Source organism: Myxocyprinus asiaticus, chromosome 24 (assembly GCF_019703515.2).
Source record: "Myxocyprinus asiaticus isolate MX2 ecotype Aquarium Trade chromosome 24, UBuf_Myxa_2, whole genome shotgun sequence".
In the NCBI taxonomy this organism is placed as follows: domain Eukaryota; kingdom Metazoa; phylum Chordata; class Actinopteri; order Cypriniformes; family Catostomidae; genus Myxocyprinus; species Myxocyprinus asiaticus.
The window spans coordinates 15,394,675-15,415,740 of NC_059367.1; the positions used below are offsets into that span (position 1 = coordinate 15,394,675).

Genomic DNA, 21,066 nt, shown 5'->3' on the forward strand with positions numbered 1-21,066 from the left:
GGTAGCCAAAAGATTAGCCCATCTGCTGGAGCTCATGTAAGTATAGCTTGTATTGCTGTAGTTTGAGGCTTCAGTATCTGTGTTAGTTTGAAAAAGTGTCAGTGTAGTGTGTGTGTGTGTGTGGACGTGGGTACATGTTCAAACCACACACTGGTATGAAGCAATTTATCATGAGAGAAAGTTACTCATCCTTGCCAGCTAACCTGAAGGAGGCCTGTCAACATCTGCTGCAGGCCAAAAGGGGCCGTCCCATGTCAAGATGAACCGAAGTCTATTGACAACATTTGCACAAGTTCTCACAAATGTTTCCTATCGCTGGAGGCCTCACACAATAGTGGGAAATGTGGCAACCAGGCATTAAACCCACGACACACCGTGCTGACAAGTGCAGCTGAGTGACAGAAAGATGGCATGATTGTGAGAACAGTGACACACACAGGTGCACAGACGGGGTGTTAACATTGCTTAGGTTTTAGGTTATAAAGCGTACAGGATTTGCTGTGATTTCTGGCTTTTGTGTACTCTTTCCTAAGTCTCTGATACGGGTTCAGGTTGATCTGTAATGATTAAGGGTCTTGGTTCCTGACACAAAGTTTTGGGTTCAATCCTGAGCAAGGACCTTATCAGTATTGTGTTCATGAGAAAGGCACTTAACCCCAGGTTGCTCCAGGGGAACCGGCCCTACAATTAAAGTACTGTTAGCCCTTTTCCACTGACATGATTTGGGGGCGGGTTCCTGGGCCGGTGAAAACCTGGTTCCGCACCGGCCCCAAAAGCTTGTTGGTCTCTACGCAGGAACCGATTACGTCAGGGGACTGAGGGCGGGATAATGTTTTGTCACCATGGTTAAATTTTCCCAAACAACAACAGTAGTTACAGTCTGCGACAAGTAGTACTTCATCGCTCTATAATAACAATTAAAAAAAAACACAAAATTATCAGACATCAAAAGTGTTCAGGTAACACGACGAAACGAGTGCTGTATGGTATTTACGAAGATCCGAGATAAACTAGAGAGATCGCAAAGGAAAAAAATACTCTGCGAGAATGAAGCTACACCACGAAATGATGCACGTTGCCTTCAGTCGGACAATTGACCAAATCATAAACAAATTGAAAAACACTAAAAGGAGTACAGGGACCATAAGAAGGACATAAGCAAAAGCGACAGGGGACGGAGCAACAGTGTTTTGGACTCGGACACGAACAGCCTGCTGACTAACCGGGGCATTGAATTCAGCCAGTAATGCTCGTGATAAACAGTGAATCGCCGGTGTCCTCTGCAGCTGACCTCAGTAAGTTGTTATATTTGCCAACTTTGTTAGCTTTTCTTACACTGTTGTCATCTTATTTTGTGCATTGTTTTGTTCTGCAAGAGGATTGTGGTGCGCCATGTTTGTTTATGTTTGAGATAGTCACGTGAAACTACCACGTAGACATTAACCCATTATGTCACTGTTCAGCTCTGAGGTCAGTGGAAAAGCACGGCTGGTTTACGATAGGCTCCAGATTGCCCTGGCCGTGAACCAGCAGAGCACATGTTCGGCACGAGAACCATCACAATATCGTGGAAAAGGGCTATGAGAGGCTCTTGGAAAGAGAGCCTTCTGAAAAATGTGAATTAAAACACATCAACTAAAACCTCAGTAAACAGTCAAAGTAAGTTTTTAATACACAATTGAGTGATTTTGAGAACAAAGAGTTCAGTTTATCCAAATTTTAAAATAAAAAATAACTAATTCTCTCCACAAATGTCGTCAAAAATATTCAACCCCAAAAGTCAATAATTTGTGGAGCATCCTTTATCCTTAATAACAGCAAATAAGTGTTTCAGGTAAGTGTTCTCAGGCTTCGGACACCTCTCTATTAGAATTTTTACACATTTCTCATGAGCAAAAGCTTCCAGCTCATTGACATTCTTTGGTTTCTGTGCTGCCACTGCTTCCTTGAAATCCCAACAAATGTTTGCAATGGGATTTTAACGATGGACGGAAAGGGCCATTTAAGGACATTCCATGACCTATCCCTGAACCAGATTTTGGACAACTTGGATGTATCCTTGATGTTATTGTCTTGCTGGAAAGTTCAGAGATCACCGAGCTTCAATTTACACACTGAAGGCATCACATTTGTCATGCCAAAATGGCCTGATACCTGAAAGAATCCACGGTGTCAGTCACATAGTCAGGATAGTCGTTTCCTGCAGCCGCAGAACACCCCCATAACAAGACTGACCCACCTCCATGCTTGACTGTGGTGATGGTGTCGTTCTTGTCATCACCTTGTCATCTTACTCCAGACGTACTGCTGACCCATGGATCTAAAACTCATTTTCAGTTTAGTGTCATACGTCTATAAAACCTTCTTCCAGGACTCCACAGGTCTTTCCTAATTACTTCTTATATATTCAAGTCAACATTTCCCTTGGTGAAGTTTTGCTTTCTTCCACACCCCAAGAAGGTTGCTGTTGTACCATATTTAAAAAATGTATGAATGGTGCTGCCAGCTTTGTCTATTGGAAATTGAAGTGCCTTGGAAATGTACTTTTAGCCATGACCTTTCTTGTGTAATGAAATAATCTCCTCTATTAGCTTTTGAGACAGCTTATTTTTAATTGCATTTTTTGCATAGAAATACATTTTTGCGTCCAACGCTAAACTTAAATTTTAAAACTTAAATAAGTGCCATTGCAGACTGATGACTTAATTTTGTTTTAAAACAATTACTTGTGTAGCCTTACATATTTAAGGAACAGCTACATGCAATAGGGGTTGAATAATTATGACATGGCTGTATTTTTTAAAAATCCTGCTATTTAGAAATATTAGGTTATATATTCACACTATGACATTGAATCTGTCACTCAACTGATATAGATGTAAAGTTTAAAAATTCTGGGCCATCAGAAAAGCTTACCTTTTAAATCCTTACTGTCTTGGGGGGTTGAATAATTTCGATTGCCACTTTAACTAACTAACACTACTCGAGGATTTAGAGCATGTTTGCTTTCTATTGAATGAAGATTCCTGAATCCTAGCGGAGTTTTTGCCCCACATAGACTTGGTGTTTACTGATATTGAAATACAAAACAAGCATTTGCGTTCTCTGTTGCCATTTACCGAACAAATCAACAAGTAAGTTTAAAATCTTTGCAAATGCAACTATTCGTGAAAAAATCCATGCACTTTTGGAGGTCACGTGACTTTCTAAATTTGGTATGATAAATGTTTCCATATGTTAAACTAATGATGGCTTTTTGGCAAAGACACCATTGTCTACATGGGTGTGTTGTTGACCCAATGACCTAAGGGGGATATATAAAGACCACCTTTCCTGTCATCTAGAACAAAGACCCTGTGGGTAATTGCAGATAATTATCTTTATTCAGGGGAATCCGGAGCGAAACTTGTTTTTTTCTGCTAAAACGTCGAAAAACATTTTGGACTGTGAATGAATTGTAAGTCTCAAAATGTTCGTATTTGTAGCTTCGTTTATTGATACCATTCAGTATACTTTCAAAACTGTTATAATGACTAATGTTGTATACATTATTAGTTTGCTTTGATTAATGTTAAGTGATGAAGTAACTTAAAAGGAATGTTCCAGCTTCAGTACAAGTTAAGTTCAATTCACAGCATTTGTAGCATAAAGCATTGGTCGATAGTAGGGGTGGTTAAAAATATTGATTTCTGATGCATTGCAATCTTCATTTGAGCAAACACAAAATATCGATTCTAAAATCCCAAGATCGATCTTTTACTCTATGCACAACCCTCCACTACAATGAGAGGAAATCACTTGCATTTGCAACCAAATTTCGCACTATGCAACTGAAATTTATATATTTGGCAACTGGCAGGTAGATGTTTACATTTTACTCATCAGTAATTGTGTAGTGTAGTGGTGGAGTATTCAGCAGCGAGATCCTTTCACTGCGTGTTGAGAGTAAAAGTTATTCCGTGTATGTTTGTCCAAAGACGAGAACCACGCGATCGACCCATTTGTCACTGAATAATGTCTCTTTAATACCTTTTCTGTTCTCTAATCAGTTGTTGATACATGGAACAGATGAGATAAAGCTATTCAAGTCCTCCTATAGACACTCTTTACAGAAATGGTGGTTTTATTAAAGAGACGGTACCGGTTTTATCACCTGTTCAACAAATCAGTGTAAATTGTAATATAATATCTTATTTATTGATTGAATACATGTATTTGTTAATTTTTAAAAAGCCAAAATGTGACCAATATGATGAACTAATAAAATGTAATGAGTAAAAAATTTTTCCGTAATGTACCTAGTTAGAAGAGCATTTCTTTCACATGTAAGAAAAAGGGACATTATAACTAAAATATACCCATATGAATCGATATCGAATCGGAATCGAATCGAGAGCCTTTGAATCAGAATCTAATCGGAAAATCTGTATCAATACCCAGCCCTAGTCGAAGAGAATGATAAAACGGCTGAATTTATTTTATTTTTTTTATATATTAAAAAATGTCTGAGACATGAAATAAAAACTTATATTCTTTGCCCAATTCAGCCATGGACTTGTTCAGCCAACTTTTGTTAAAATCCAGATTAGTTCAGTGTGTGTTTGGGGAACAGACTTTATACTGGCACAATGAAGGTTTTCATCAAAGTGTCGACGAAAATGGTACAGTAACTGACTGAAGAGAAAAGAAAGAGACCATTGAAAGGCAACACAGGAAAAGAGAGGCAGAGGAGAAAGACTATATTAAGGAGGAGTATATAAAGCTCAGAGAACCCTCCCTCCTTTAGTGAGATGACATGCTGTTTTCAGATCAGATTTATAGCACATATGTACTCAAATCCACACTCAGTCTGACCACAGGACTTCAGCCTGCTCCACCCATCTCTCCTTCTGTACTTCTCTCTTTTTTCCTCTTCCTCTCTTAATCTTTCTTTCTTCCCCTTTCTTGTCCCTCCTTGTGATTCAGCCCTCTGTCTGCATTACTCTCTTTCGTGTAGCACCCCTCCCCCTGCCTCCACTCTTTTCCGCTCTGTTTTTTCCATGGTTGTTTGCCTCTCCTGCGAAAATTAGAGAAAGACGAAGATGGAGAGAAGTAGGGAGGCTGACTGCTTCTATAAATATGACCGACTCTCTTTCTCAATAAAGGGAACAAGGATGGAAAAAACGAAAGAGGAGACACGTTTAGTTGCCTTTTGTGTGAGATGAAAAAATGTAAAGTTTGGCCAAAGTTTGCAAAAGCCAATTGATTTTCAATTGCTTCAGATTAGATAATCTTGGTATTGTGGGTGGGTGAGGGGGGTTACGTTTTGCATGAGGAAAGGAAAGAGAGCTTGAGAAAGATCTTTTCCCCCACCCACTCACCCCAGGCCTTGTGGATAGGACAAGAAGAGGTCAGTTAGCCAGAGAAAGAGAGGGGTGCTAATATGAACCATCTGTAGAAATCTGACACCTCGAGAGAAGAGAAAAAGAGAGTGAAAGGGAGACAGGGAGAAAGGGAGAGAGAAACATTTATGAAGGATAACAAAGAGGCCTATAGATGAGTTTAGCCGCTTAATTGTCTGATAGTGTAGTTAATTTGTCGATGTGGTGTTATTCGATTTTAAATTTGTTAATTTGTGAGTGTGTAAATCACCATTACACTGCCACAAATAAAGTAATAGAAGTGCATTCATTCTTTTTCAAATCAGGGCTGTAATACCTAGGACCCTTGAGAAAAGATTTGGTGGTCTACAGGCTTTTCCCTGGTGAAATCGAATCGAGATAAAGTGAAAATCCCACCATGTCTTTGAATAGAATAAAGTGACAACAGTTGTAAGTCAGGCTGAAAGAGGCCTGTTCCCTTGAGTCCGGGCTGTTTGCTTGCGCCGAGTTTAAGTGTGTTTATTGTTGTTTAAGTGTCAGCACTGCTGTGATCTCGTGACCAGAAGGTCGCTGTGGGTGTGTTCTTTCCCCGGAGCTGCATGCCGTGACTCTGTTACACACACACACACACACACACACACACACACACACACACACACACACACACACACACACACACACACACACACACACACACACACACACACACACACACACACACACACACACACAGAGAGACAGAGAGCTGGAAACAGGGCCAAATCATGCTTGTACAGTATGACCAGACTCGGTCTAGTGCTGGGCGATATCTAACATTTTTACAAAATTATTGCAATGATTTTGCTTGCGACACAAAATTAAGCAATATCGTGAATATCGCAATGATTTTAATGTGCTGTTTATTTGGCCACTACATTGCCTAAAGATAATAAGATAATTTCTTCAGGGCACAATTAATCAAAATAACATAAAAATTGCGATATAGTCATATTTCATTTAATTAAACCGTAAAAGAAATGGTGTGTGCACTACAGAATGAACAGGTAATGCGCTGTTCTGTGTGCACGCCAGAGCTCATGATACACTCTTTGTAGCGTTCTTCGAGCAGTTTCGTGCATTGTGAAAGCAAAGTGATAAAGGTTCAAACTTTCATACAATGTGTAACTTCTACAAGTTGTATATAAATATATATATACACTTTCAGGATTCCACCAAAATAAAGGCTTCATGTGAAGTTAAAACTACATAAATATATTACTATTGTATAAAATAAATCTAATACTCAAAATAATAATAATTATACAGTTGACTGGGACCCACAATAATGATTCATTGGCTATTATAAATATATTTAAATGGGTTCCAAACATATATATAATTAAATAATGCTTTTTATTACTATGTGTTGTATATTGGTGTATATAAATGAAAATGATTAAAAACAATTCTTGGGTTCATTTAGTAAAAAACTGTGAAAACATGCCTTAATTATTTTTAACTACATTTTTACTTCATGCATTTTACATTTTGAATCTACTTGGCTACAATGACTGTTTGGTTGAAATTATGGTTCCTCTGATTTAAAAAAACATCACTTTTAAGCCATTTCAGTACAAATACATAAATATCGAGATATATATTGAATATCGTCAGTATGATGAAATCATGTTGAGGATACGGTTTTGTGTCTTTGCTTGTGCATCGGAAGTAGTGTAGTGTAAAGATTTGAAATTCTGTATGCTTGTGTGTTTGTGTGTGTGTGTGTTTGTGTACAGGGTCCAAAATTAACATTCAAAAGCATCCAAATGCAAGTCAAAACTTTATGTATGTAAAACATTTCATGTTGCTTTGGTGGGTAAATAAAAAGGAGTTACTTGCCAGTTGGTCAGGATCTTAATTAGGAACTGCAACATTACATAATATAAAGGTACACAATAACACTAAAACGTGTGTTAGTATGTTCAACCGGACTGCGCGTTGCCAGTGTGCTGACCAAGCGCTTGGGTTTGTGTTCGCGTAATGGATGTTTCTCACTTAATGTGTATACACTTTGGCTCTGTTGGAGTATTAAAAGATTTTTTGGTGTGCTTGAGTATCCTGCCCAGCCTGACATAGCAACATTGAATCAACCAATGGTGTGAGTTTCAATCTGTTTACCAGATTGTGGGAATGTTCGGAAACCCTGTTTGAAAAGAGTCATAATTTTTATAATAATGCCAATAATACCGCAACAATTACACACTTAATTACACACACATAAAATATAAGGAACAAAATCACAATGGGTCCTCATGTTGTTGTGACAGGTGCAGTTTGACCAAGAGAAAGAGACTAGGTTATCCTGTACATGATGCTGCAAGTGACACAATGACTATTCACAAATATGCAAGGAAAAATTATAATGTAAAAATCTCATTGTCATATGAACAAAAATATATTTTATGTTATATAAAAATAATGTTTCATGGTTGATAAAAAAATATTTATGGCCTAGACTTTTCTCAATTCACTTGCTATCGGTTAATTTTGGACTGTGTGTGTTTGTGTATGGGCTGAAAAATCTATTGATCCTGAGTAGGGTTGCAAAGGGGTGGAACATTTCCGGTAAATTTCCAGAAACTTTCCATGGGAAGTTAAGCTGGGGAATTTTGGAAATATTGGAAAAAACTTTGGGCACTTGGCTATATGCGGCTGCATCTTTGTGGCATTCTTTACATACATAAGGTCTTTGCGCAGTATTTGCAAATGTACACAGCCTTTCCTTTTACATTGGCTGAGGTGAAATGTATCCACACATCAGATGGCGCACGTGGCATTGTTCTGTAGAATACGATTAGAAAAAAGCTTGTAAAAAAACACTAATGCAATGCTATGCACAGATATATAAATAGTTTGCTAAACAATTGGAATATTCTGGAATGGTAAAAATATTTTACAGTTGATGCTGGACAAATGAATAGAAATAGGCTAGATGAGTAGATGAACACTCAATCAGCATGCTAAATTAAACTATAACCTACGTTCTTGTATGATAACAGAAAACTGGCTAGCAGAAGAAACAGCATCACAGTTGATCTAGCTAGCACCATGATAGCTAGCCTCTTAAATTGTCAATGAAATGGTGTTAGCTAGCTTACATTTAGCATATCTGATTTACTGGCTAGCTAGCTACTGTATAAACAAATATTTGCTAGTTAAACTTTAATATCATAGATCAAATATATTTACCCTAGTAATATCATCAAAACTTACTTGACTGGATGTAGTCCTTGGGCTCAAATGCAGTAGTGTGGCTTCAGTAGTTCTGCTGTAGTAAGTAGCCTGCAGTAAGTAGTGTGGTGTGTGTATGTGATTGAAGAATGCGCAGGGTAGAAATTCAACTGAATTTGCATCAAATCTGGTTGTTTTAACCAAGATTATGCTGCAAGATTATGCTTTTTTTTTTTTCAACTACATTTAAGTTCCCTGTTATAGGCTAACTTGCAATTTTGCAAATTTCCAGTTTATTCCCATATATTCCCATTAATTCCCATGGAAAGTTTCCAACTTTTAAAATTCCCGGAATTTTGCAACCCTAATCCTGAGTCAAGATTTCAGCTGTAACAATATATGTGTGTTCTGTATACAATCTTTGAAGACACGCGTTGGGATATGGGCTGTTTAGAATCTCAAGTAGGTGTGTACATGCAGTCATACGGGCGGGCCTGCGAACACACACACACACACACACAAAGACATTGTCAAAGGAACTTTATTTTGTGTCCCTCATCTGTGTTACCTGACCATCCTCTGGGAGGCTGGCACCTGCATGGCAGCAGGCCGTGTCGTGTTGCACACACACACATACACAAGAACATTTTGCACAGTTCTGAAATTGATTTTTAAGAGTTAAGTTTATAATAAATTTCATTTTCCTTTATTTATTTCTTTTCTTTGTTTCTTTTTTTCTAATTAGCACTTCCTTTTTGCCTCTCTCTTTCTCTCACTCATTCACACACTCTTTTTGGGAAGTCCATTTCAATGACTTCATTCTAGACCACAACATTTAAACAATAGTATCTCTAAAGGTCAGAGAGAGAAAGAGACTGGTGGGGGTTGAATGGATAGAAAGAAAGACAGAAGAGCAGACAGGCTGTTTTCTTCCCCTCAATCTTATTTTGCAATCAAGTAATTTCCTTTTTGTGAATGCTGGTCATTAGGGGTTGGAGCAAAAATAGATTCACTGATGCGTCGCGACTCTTTCTCCAGTGATTCTCAAAAATTCTAGTTCAATTTAAACCACTACACGACTCATCGCAGACTGTGTGTGTCAAACACATGACCATTCGTTCCAGTCTAAAACTACGATCCTGAAATTCATTCACAAACTTGCTCAAATAGCATCGTGAGAATTTATTTGTGAAAACATGTCAACAAACAACAATAAAGACTCACCGGTTATTGCACTGATTTACACAGAACAGGAAAAAAAACAGCTGAAAATAATTATGAGACAGTGGTTCGGGAGACGTGGGTGATATTTTTATTTTAGAATTATTATTATTATTATTATTATTATTATTATTATTATTTTAGAATTATTTTTTGTCTCCTGCTTCCCAATGCCTTTCTCTCCTCTTGGACTTTCTCTATATTTCATTGGCTGTTGCTCATTACTGGCTGTTGTGCATACGAGATGCTTGATAGATTTCTTAAAGGTGCAGTATGTAACAATTTTCATGTAATTTTTTGTGTGAACGGCTTATAACACAACTTAAAAAAATGAGCCCTTCCTGGACTTCCTAGGTTGCCTATTAAAGCCTGTAGACTGATTTTCATGCGAAGGGAGTGGATGGCTTTTGCCGGGAAAATCCAAAGGGTGTGACGTTTATGCGCGCTCCCAAGAGTCTTGCCTCAGTGCTTCTCTTCCGCTATTCAACAGCGACAACAAACAGTCTGCAACATTAGGTAATGTTATCTTAGAGATGGAATCCAGCAAACGGCCGGCTCCCTACACAAAATCTGAATAAGAAAAAAAAAAAAACTTTATTTACTGAATCCCATCTGGCTAAGCGGGAACGTGATTGTGGTCGAGCGAAAACTAGAGTGAACATTGGCAGGGCATTTGATTCCTGGAGGGACCTTTGTTTGGTTTTGGGGATCAAAACCGACCCTGAATTGGCGTTCTTCTTATTGGACAGGTAAGCTTACATAACTGCAAAGCATGTGAAATATAGTGCCATAAGGATTGATCTGTGTAATTTTAACTAACTTGATCTTGCCTGCACAGTAACTGTCATAAACAATGTTAATCTGTAATTATATAGCAAGGTAAACTACAATAACAATAAATTAATGCTAGACAATGTTCAAGATAATGCAAAAAGACCCATTAATTAGTGTAACGTAACTTGGTTATACAGAAAATATATTCATTCTATTATTATAAAACAATAGCGTATCGATATATCAAAATTACAGTTGTGATGGAATCACATCAATACTGAATTGTGTCAACATATTTATAATGTACAGTCTATTTTATAAACAGCTTCTGTCATCATCCACCAAATTTAGCTAACAGCTATTGATAAAGCTGGGTAGCTAGCTAATGCTGACCTAGGCTATTGTATAAACGCAGTCAATGTATCATGCAAAGAAAAGTGATTACTTCAAACTACAGTCTCGCATAGTCAGACCTATATCCACACTTTGTTTTAGCCCTGTTCCAGCTCTGTAGAGTCAAATATAATATACAGTCTCAAAGTTTGTAGTAAAACAATCATAACTGTGTAAATTTAATTATGCTACCTCATCTGTCAGCATGATGCCGGTGAATCACGTTCAGTGTCTTTGTACGTTACGTCATTGATTTGGCCGATGCTCACTCGCGTCTCTATGGAGTGTGTGCATGAGCACGAGCAACAGGTAGCTGGCTGCAGTTCACTTAACAGCCACAGGTGTCATTAATAACAAGGGTTTCTGAATCTTACAACCTGCACCTTTAAGCAACCAGCTATTTGTGTCACTTTACTATCACTTGTGGTGAGGAAAGGAGAAGCTGACATCTGCATCTGCACTTTCACATAACCATATCTCATGTTGCCCTCCTGGCCCAGCAACCTCTTGTTGTGGTTATAGGATCATGACTTCCAGAATCAGAATTGGATTGAATCATGAGGTGCCTAAAGCTTCCTATCCCTGCTGGTCATGTGTCTCTGGAGAGCTACAGTGAAAATGCGGAAGAGACATATGTCTCTCTCATAATTTTACATGCATGCACTATCACAGGGGTTGGTAACCTTTTTGACATGGAATGCCATTTTGTATTTTCCTGGCCAATGGCTGTGCCGACATTGTCATTTATGTGATTTTCCGAAGTTTGAGTCCACTTGTGAACATTTTTCTAATTTAATCCTTTTTCATTACAAATGATATTAGCAGCATAACAGTTTGAGTGAAAAATGTGTGCAAAACCCGATGATTATGATATAATCATGATCCTGCATGTGAATTTTCACAGAGCATCTTGTGAAAGTGCTTTAATGAAAGAAAACCTGTCCTTTTGTACAAAATGAGTTAACACCGTAAATGTCACAAATTTACTTATTTGATTACCGATCACGAAATTGTGTGGAATATTAAATATTTCTGATATTATATCATTGTAATCATGTAATCACTAGCACGCAAGCAACAGCGAGAGAGGAGCAGGGATTAACACCAGGGATATTTATTAAGAAAGTAAATAGGATAACATTTTATATCAAGTTGTCTTTAACAACGGTGTTTAAAGATTATTTGATTTGAGCTCCTAGGCATATCTGTTCACAACTTAACTATGCCTCTAATTTTTGTAAGATGGAGTTGCATAAAGTAAGAGAATGTAAGAGTTTTACACTTCATTTTTTCACTCAGAATTTAAAGACTCTTTGGCCATATTTATTACCATGTAGCTTATATATGGTATGACTTCAAATCTTTCAAATCTACCAAAAAGTACCCTGATTTAGATCTTCAAATGTGCATTTACAGACTCTGAATCATATTTGTGCAATGTTTCTATGTGTGTTTCAGGTGTGCTCCTGGTTTCTTAGGCGAGTACTGCCAGCATAAGGACCCTTGTTATGTGGGTTATTGTCTGAATGGAGGAGAGTGCACTGTGAGTGTGACTGGAGTACCTGGCAGCCCCAGCTGCATGTGTCCTCTAGGCTTCACCGGGCAGCACTGTGAGATCCAGAAGAACTCCACCTGCTATCCCAACAACCCTTGCACCAATGGGGGAAAGTGCTCACTCCTTCCCAACGACCAGTTCAAATGTCAGTGTGCCCGCGGGTGGACAGGTCAGATCTATCTCTCGCTTACCCTTTCTTTTTCACTCTCATTTTCAATTTCTGGTGTGTTTTATTAGTATGACAAAAACTGTACATTTGTATTGTCAAAATGTGTGCAGCATAGGTACAATGAGGAATTATGGAATGTAAAATAAAGTAACAATAGTGCAAATAAACAAGTAATAGTAACAAATAAAATGGAAAATGGGTAATGCAAAATAAAATAAAAATATAAAATAAAATATAATAATAAAAACATTTTGGGCATCATAGGATTTGAACATTCTAATGTGCCTTTGATACCCAAAAATGCGGTCTAGGTAGGCAGCTTATTAGATTTAGAAACAGCCAGTTTCTCATTTCAGTTTTTCTTTCTTTATTATTTCCTGTCTCTCTCGTTCTCTCTCTCTTTGTCTTTCTTTCACACATTAAAACACACACTTTGTACAGAAAGCTCATGGTGATCAAGTAAGGATAACCTTAACCCTAAATGTAAATAGGGCTAAAAGATTAATCTAAATAAAATCGAAATTGTGATATGGCTTAGTGTATTTATCAAAAACAGGTACACAGTAAACACATACAATGTGAAGATGATGTGAATCTGCTAGAACTGTCACTTTCCCGATCGGCCAGTGCTGCATTTATAACATTAGTGCAAGCAAACAAGTGAGAGAGCACAACAATTACACAGAGCAAACGAAGTCTTCTAACCGAGGAGCGAGCGCGAGTATATTTATCTCGCATAATATACTGGACGCGCCAAGGCACAGTTGCGTGCAAGATTGTGCAGACACCGAGCGCACTCTCCTAGCACTGGCCTTGCTCTTTTCCAAGTGTCTTAGCAGCAGCTATTACCAATGAGTAGAAAATAGCAGGTAAAAAACCCACTTAATGAATTTCGTAGTGGGATTTAACGTCTTGTGCAACATTTTAAGTATCCCCGCGCATTCCATGTTCACAGTGCACGAAATTCCCACATTTTTAGTTTCTACATTTCTAACGAAAATTAGTAATCCACACATTGGAACACAAAAAATCAACAGTTTCAGTCTATAGAACTGAAAATCCATGTCTCTCCGTGCATATGTCTCATCATCATCTCTCTCCGTGCAGCGTAGACTGTTTAACATGCATGCACTCTCTTAAAGGGACAGAGCACTAATTTTATTCCCACTGTAAAAAAACGAACACATTTTCTCTCATTAATTCGCCTTTAGAGATGAAGCGCTGAATGAGACGTAATAAACTTTGTTAAACCTCAGTTATACACGTGTCTGGAAATCACGAGCTGCTCAATATCCAAAATGTAAGTATAGATTTAATTAGGTAATGTTTCAAAATGTAATCATTAATTCGACATGATAATGGCGTTTGATATGAAAAGAAGCCAGATCACTATGGCTATTAGGCTATTATTATTAGAGCTGTTCAGCTGCAGGGTGAAGATGAATATTTGAAACAGTCTATTCATATCATCCTCATAAAACACCTGTTACATGTCTCATTTCTGGACCATACAGGTATTTTTGTTTTTGTGCTTTGTGCATCAGTCAGTGTTGGTCTTGTTTGGGTTGTCTGATTTCATGTTGTATACACATTGTTAATTCACAGATTAGGCCTAATATCTACCTACTGTATATTACACATCACAACCGATTTAGTAGCAAGTCTGTTCTCTCAGCCAATTATCAAATCTTTAACTAAGTGAATAATCTTTGATCCTTCTTGTGAAAACACCACACATGGTCAAAAGTCGCATGACAACATGACTAAACGGGTGACCGAAAACCCATCATCTCCTCCACAGAGCTCTTGACTTACAAGCACATGTGTAAATGGCAGGACGGCTGAGGTTAATATGATGTATTTATGAATTTATATCTGTAAAGTGCATATATGTGATTACATAAGGCATAAATCATATCTTGCAAATTATAAATGTGATTCAGTTTTGGGGGACATTGTATTTTTTATTTTTTTCTCCCCATTTTCTCCCCAATTTGGAATGCCCAATTCCCAATGCACTCTTAAGTCCTCATGGTGGCATAGTGACTTGCCTCAATCTCCGCGTCTGAGACCATAAATCCGTGCATCTTATCACATGGCCCACGCTATTCTCCACGGCATCCACGCACAACTCACCACATGCCCCACCTGGAGCGAACCACATTATAGTGACCACAAGGAGGTTACCCCTTGTGACTCTCCCCTCCCTAGCAACTGGGCCAATTTGGCTGGCTGGTGTCACTCAGCACGCCCTCGATTCGAACTCGCGACTACAGGTGTGGTAGTCAGCGTCTTTACTCGCTGAGCTACCCAGGCCCCTGGGGGGCATTGTATTAAAAACATAAGATATGTAAAAAATATTTATCTTTGGACATATTTTTTAAAGCCATGATGGTAAAAACAGCTATTTGTCATTTTTGTGTTGGGGCCAGGGAAAATTTTGGCAGGGCTAGTAAAAATCTGAAGCACTGGCCCAGCCGGGCCAGGAGAAAAATCCTTAGGGTTGAGCCCTGTGTGAACACCCTTTCTAGAACAGTATTTCTATTAGCAGTAGAGCATGTTTGCCCATGACTTAATTTTGATCAAAAGGAAACACATTCTATTCTTTTTATGTTAATAATCATATTGCAGTTCAAATCGCAATCACAATATTTGTCCAAATAATCACAATTCGATTTTTTTCCCCAAATCGTTCAGCCCAAAATGTCAAGTTTTGTTGCTGTTCAGTTGTGTAAACATTGTGTTTGGCATTTTCCTCTCAGGTCAGCACTGTGAGCGAGAGGACACCTGCCTGTCCAGCCCATGTGCCAACGGAGGCTCCTGCCATGCTCTGCCCAGCCGGGACTTTTCTTGTACCTGTAGTCCTGGTTACCACGGCCCCCGATGTCTCAATGACACAGATGAGTGTGCCATCTCCCCCTCTCCCTGCAAGAATGGAGGCACTTGTCTGAACACCCAAGGGTCATATCAATGTAACTGCCTACCCGGTTTTACCGGCCGCCACTGCGAAACGGTTTACATACCTTGCTCTCCTTCCCCTTGCCTCAATGGTGGAACTTGCCGGCCGATGACAGACACAACTTATGTATGCCACTGCCTGCAAGGTTAGTTTCCTAGGAGAGGAAATAGGAAACAGCTGTGATCATTGCCAGAACATATGCAGAGTTAAAGCAGAAATTACATTTGTTCAGGTGGAACTGAAACATGTTACTCAGATTCTTAATCATGTGGTGAGCTCAGACATCTCTATGTCCATGTTCACTTGGACGTGAGCCAAACAGAGACATGACTAATGAAATTTTGTCACAATAAAAGTAGGGGTGGGTGATATACTGGTAGAAATTTGTATAGCAGTATACATTTTTGAGTACTGTTTTTAGTGCAGTTGTGTATATTGTGATATAGTTCATTATTGACCCAAATTTTGTGGATATCATGATGTAGGTGTTAGCTTAGCTTGCTCTTAGTACAAGGCCAAGCTTAATTTCAGCTAAGTCAAAACAAACACTGTGCTGTTTCCTAAAAGTCTTTATGAAATCATGGCATCTCCTTAATAAGGTTTGCTGGTTGTATCTATATTTGTTTGGGGCTAAAAAACAGATAGACTCTAAATGTTCTTTATAAGTTCAATGTTTGAAGATAGGTGTTCTGGCAGAAAACAGTAACAGGCCAAAACCAGTCTCTCACCTCAGGCAGTGAACCCGAGCCGTGAGAAATGTCTGTGTGTGCTCTAAAATTGAGTAATTAGGTTTTAACAATGCCAAAGTGAGCAAGAGCTTTCCTGTAATAATGATATCTGCTAATAACTGGAATTGAGAGTGAGTTGAGATTTTTTAAAATTATTTTTCTTTAATCAGGTTTTAATGGAACAAACTGTGAGGTGAATATTGATGACTGTCCAAATCACCGCTGTCAGAATGGAGCCACTTGCATGGATAGTGTGAATACTTACAACTGCCAGTGCCCACCTGAATGGACTGGTATGGCAACATGGAAAAAAATATTTTTTAACTGGTTCTTTTCAATTATTCAGTCGAACTGATTCTGATTCACAATTCATATGTCAATCACTCGAATGCTAGATTTTAGTTTGGGAGTACAACTTTGAGATGGAATCATAAACAAATGTAATTAAAAAAACAAAGTGATGAACAGCAATATTTAACTAAATATCATAAGTGATGATTCACTTATGAGTCAGTTATTAATTTTTTTTCACTGGCTTACTGAAACAAATGTTCCAAATAATCCAATTCATTAAAATGATTCAGACTTCTCAATGCTAGCAAAAATCTCTTTTCACCTCCTTCAAAATTTCTATTGAAATCAGGTCAGTTTTGCACCAATGACGTGGATGAATGCCGACTGCAGCCCAACACCTGTCAGAATGGAGGCACATGCAGTAACACACTCAACGGCTACAACTGTGTTTGTGTGAACGGCTGGAGTGGCCCCGACTGCTCAGAGAACATTGATGACTGTGCAGCTGAGCCCTGCTCTGCTGGTTCCACCTGTATTGACCGTGTGGCCTCCTTCGTCTGCAGCTGCCCGCCTGGCAAGACTGGTCAGTAAAAATAAATGACATGGCCTTAAAATTACAGCACATGTAGGCTACTCAGAGATTCTTGTCTATAACCATAACGCTCTAAAGGTCTATTCACACCAAGTCTGAAAAACATCTAAGCATAAAAAGATTTAAAAACTAAACAATGCATGGACACTTTCACACTCAGAAATTCCGTATTGGAGCGATGCATTGTAATTTTTTCATGGTTCAGTAGTAAATCATTCAATTAAGTATCTGAACTTTGTTAGATACTGACAGTGTTTCTGCATTCTACTTGATACAAACTTTTGAATAGTTTGGTGATAATTTGTTTGCAATTATTTAATTCTACGTGTTGTATCAACTTGGAGTTAAAGCAATAGTTAAAGTAAAAAATAAAAATGTTGCCTTCATTTACTCACTTTCATGATGTTATTCAAACCCATATGACTTCGTTCTGTGGAACACAAAAGGTAAATTTTTGAAGAATATCCTTGCCTTTTCATATAATGAAAGTAAATGGAGACTGGGTGCTTTTCTGAGATTTTTGAGCTTGAAAGACCCACTTCCATTTCACTTTTATGATATGAGAAAGAGGGGAAAGGGTAATCTTAAAAAATTCCAGTTTTGTGTTCCACGGAAGAAAGAAGACTGTTGACAGATATTTAATCTATTGCGTTCAGGTCACTTTTGACAGGTAGATAATTTTGGAATACCACACAGTTTTTAGTATCACTACAACCAAACATTGGGACTTTGTCAAGAATATCAAAATACACATTTTTTTTTACTTCAGATTTTTAAATAATATTGTTTAAGAGATATAACACAATGGATGACTGGGTCAGAATTGACCCGTGAAAAATTGCCATTCACGGGTCAGTTTTGATCCGGTCATCAATTGTGGCTATACACAAGATATTATGTAGATTTTTTTGGTACAAAAAAAAACAATTCACTTACATTTTGCCATTTTCCCATATTCTCTAACACACTTTTTTGCCTCTCACTGGGACTGCATCTTGTTTACAAACATGCACACACACACACATTCCTGTACAAAACAGACATGACAGATGTAACAAACATAAACTAAATCAAAGGTACTACTGTCTTAAGGGGTTGTGGAGAGAGCAAAAGTTAATGCACACATTAGTCTAAAAAGGGCTTGAAAGAGGAAATTGTCCACATTTTACTCTGCAGCCACCTGATGCCAAACCAACTGACAGCATACTCACACCTCAACATTCGGCAGTTCATGCAAGTACTGTAAAAAGAATAGATTTTGCTTAAAAATATAGTAAAGAAGTAACAATTTTGTATACTTGAGTTGTACAGTTGTTTTGAAGTATAGTTGTAAAACAAAACATTGATTTCATAACTTTTGACCACCAGTTGAGAACTGAAAAAGATCACAGGGGAACACAGGGATTAAATACACAAGGACTAATAGGGTTAACAAGACACACCTGGGAGTAATAAACACAAGAACCAATGTACAACGACAAGGAAAAGCTCTACAAAGCCCATAATCAAACGAAAGACTAAGTGAACAATAAACGTACATAGCGATCCCGCTGGTCACCAGGGTAATCCTTACAGAGCCCCCCCATCTAAGGAGCGGCTCCTGAAACTCCTTAACACAAACAGAACAATAGTTCATGGGAGGAGTAGGACACCAAGGGGGGCTTGGACAGAGTAGGGGACCACTGAAGGGCCGGCGGCCGGCCAGGAGAGCAAAGTGGACCATGCATGGCAACAGGAGACCACTGGAGATCAGGAGCTGACACTGGAGACCATGGGGGGTCAAGAAGACGGCCAGGAGACCAGGGCAGACCAGGTGGACAACCAGGAGACCAGGGCAGACCAGGCAGAGCAGCAGGTGACCACTGGGAACCCAGTGGATGGCTGTGGGAGGCTGGCATGGTCCAGGCAACAGGGGACACAGAGAGACCTACGTGGCCGGGAGCGCTGGTAGCAACAGGAGAACGGCCTACATGGCCGGGAGCGCTGGTAGCGACTGGGGAACGACCTCCGTGGCCGGGAGCGCTGGTAGCGACTGGGGAACGACCTCCGTGGCCGGGAGCGCTGGTAGCGACTGGGGAACGACCTCCGTGGCCGGGAGCGCTGGTAGCGACTGGGGAACGGCCTCCGTGGCCGGGAGCGCTGGTAGCGACTGGGGAATGGCCTCCGTGGCCGGGAGCGCTGGTAGCGACTGGGGAACGGCCTCCGTGGCCGGGAGCGCTGGTAGCGACTGGGGAACGGCCTCCGTGGCCGGGAGCTCTGGTAGCGACTGGGGAACGGTCTCCGTGGCCGGGAGCAGGCCGTTCACATCTGCTTTCTGGCAGACAGGATTTCAAAGGCTCGTTGAGTACAAAACGATAGCAGTCCTTTAGCTTAATATCTCCCCAATTGAGAACCTGGGTGATATTGCAGAACTGCTCTGTATACTGCTCGATGGTACCACCACCTTGTCTGAAAGACAGCAGTTGCAAAGCCGCTAGATCCATAGTGCGGTCAGTCCTTCTGTAATGTTATATTACAGGAATGGCCTCCGTGGCCGGGAGCGCTGGCAGCGACTGGGGAACGGTCTCCGTGGCCGGGAGCGCTGGCAGCGACTGGAGAGCAGGAGCCCTTCTCCTCCTCCTCCAGATGGCCAGGAGCACTGCTGTGGGAACGGCCTCCATGGCCGAGGACACCGGCACTGGGACCGCAAGGCTTCCGGTGCTGGGACAGACAAGGTTTCAGGCGCTGGCTTTGGGACAGTGGCAGGCGTGGGCGCTGGCTCTGAGACAGTGGCAGGCGTGGGCGCTGGCTCTGGGACAGTGGCAGGCGTGGGCGCTGGCTCTGGGACAGTGGCAGGCGTGGGCGCTGGCTCTGGGACAGTGGCAGGCGTGGGCGCTGGCTCTGGGACAGTGGCAGGCATGGGCGCTGGCAGCGGCATGGGATTACTGCCATACCCCACAGTGTAAGGGGAGAATGTGAGCCTCAAACAATAGTCAATGAACTCAACCAAGGAAAGATCACATCTGCCTCCTGTCAGACAGGATTTCACAGGCTCGATGAGTCCAAAACGATAGTAGTCCTTGAGCGCAATATCTCCCCAACTGAGAACATGAGTGAGACTGCAGAACTGCTCTGTATACTGCTCGATGGCACCGCCACCTTGTCTGAGAGACAGCAGTTGCAAAGCTGCTAGATCCATAGTGCGGTCAGTTCTTCTGTAATGTTTGCAGGAATGAGACAAGAGAAAGAGGATCTAAGTGCAGGCTTTTTAATATAAACTCAGAAAAACAGAAAAAACCAATACAGCCATGAAAGGTTAAGAACTGACAAAGAACACAGGGGAACACGGAATAAATACACAAGGACTAATAGGGTTAACAAGACACACCTGTGAGTAATAAACACAAGAACCAATGAACAACGACAAGGAAAAGAACTACAAAACCCATAATCAAATGAAAGACACAAGTGAACAATAAATATACATAGCGACCCCTGGTGGTCGCCAGGTACTGCTTACACCAATTTGCATTGAGCAGTTATGAGTAATAGGAAATTCATTTAAATTACTAGTAATTCTCACATTAAATGTTAATATAAATTGTACATTATGTTATATCTAGATTCAATTTCACAGAAATGTTGTAAAAACAGATGTCTTCACATGTATCATACGTTTTGCTATATTAATGTATATTTTGAAATGTCAAAGAATTTCTACATTTTATTATTTTTAAAAGAATGGCATATTAATGAATAACTTCTAGATTTGTCAGTTTGCATGCCAAAACTATAAATCTTGTTACATGTATGAACAGTTAAGAAACCTATT

At 39.6% G+C, this 21,066-nt stretch overlaps 1 pseudogene; it reads left to right on the forward strand.

Annotated features, from left to right (window-relative positions):
• LOC127415233 (neurogenic locus notch homolog protein 2-like) overlaps window positions 1–21,066 on the forward strand; it is an 83,569-nt pseudogene that overhangs the window by 39,554 nt on the left and 22,949 nt on the right.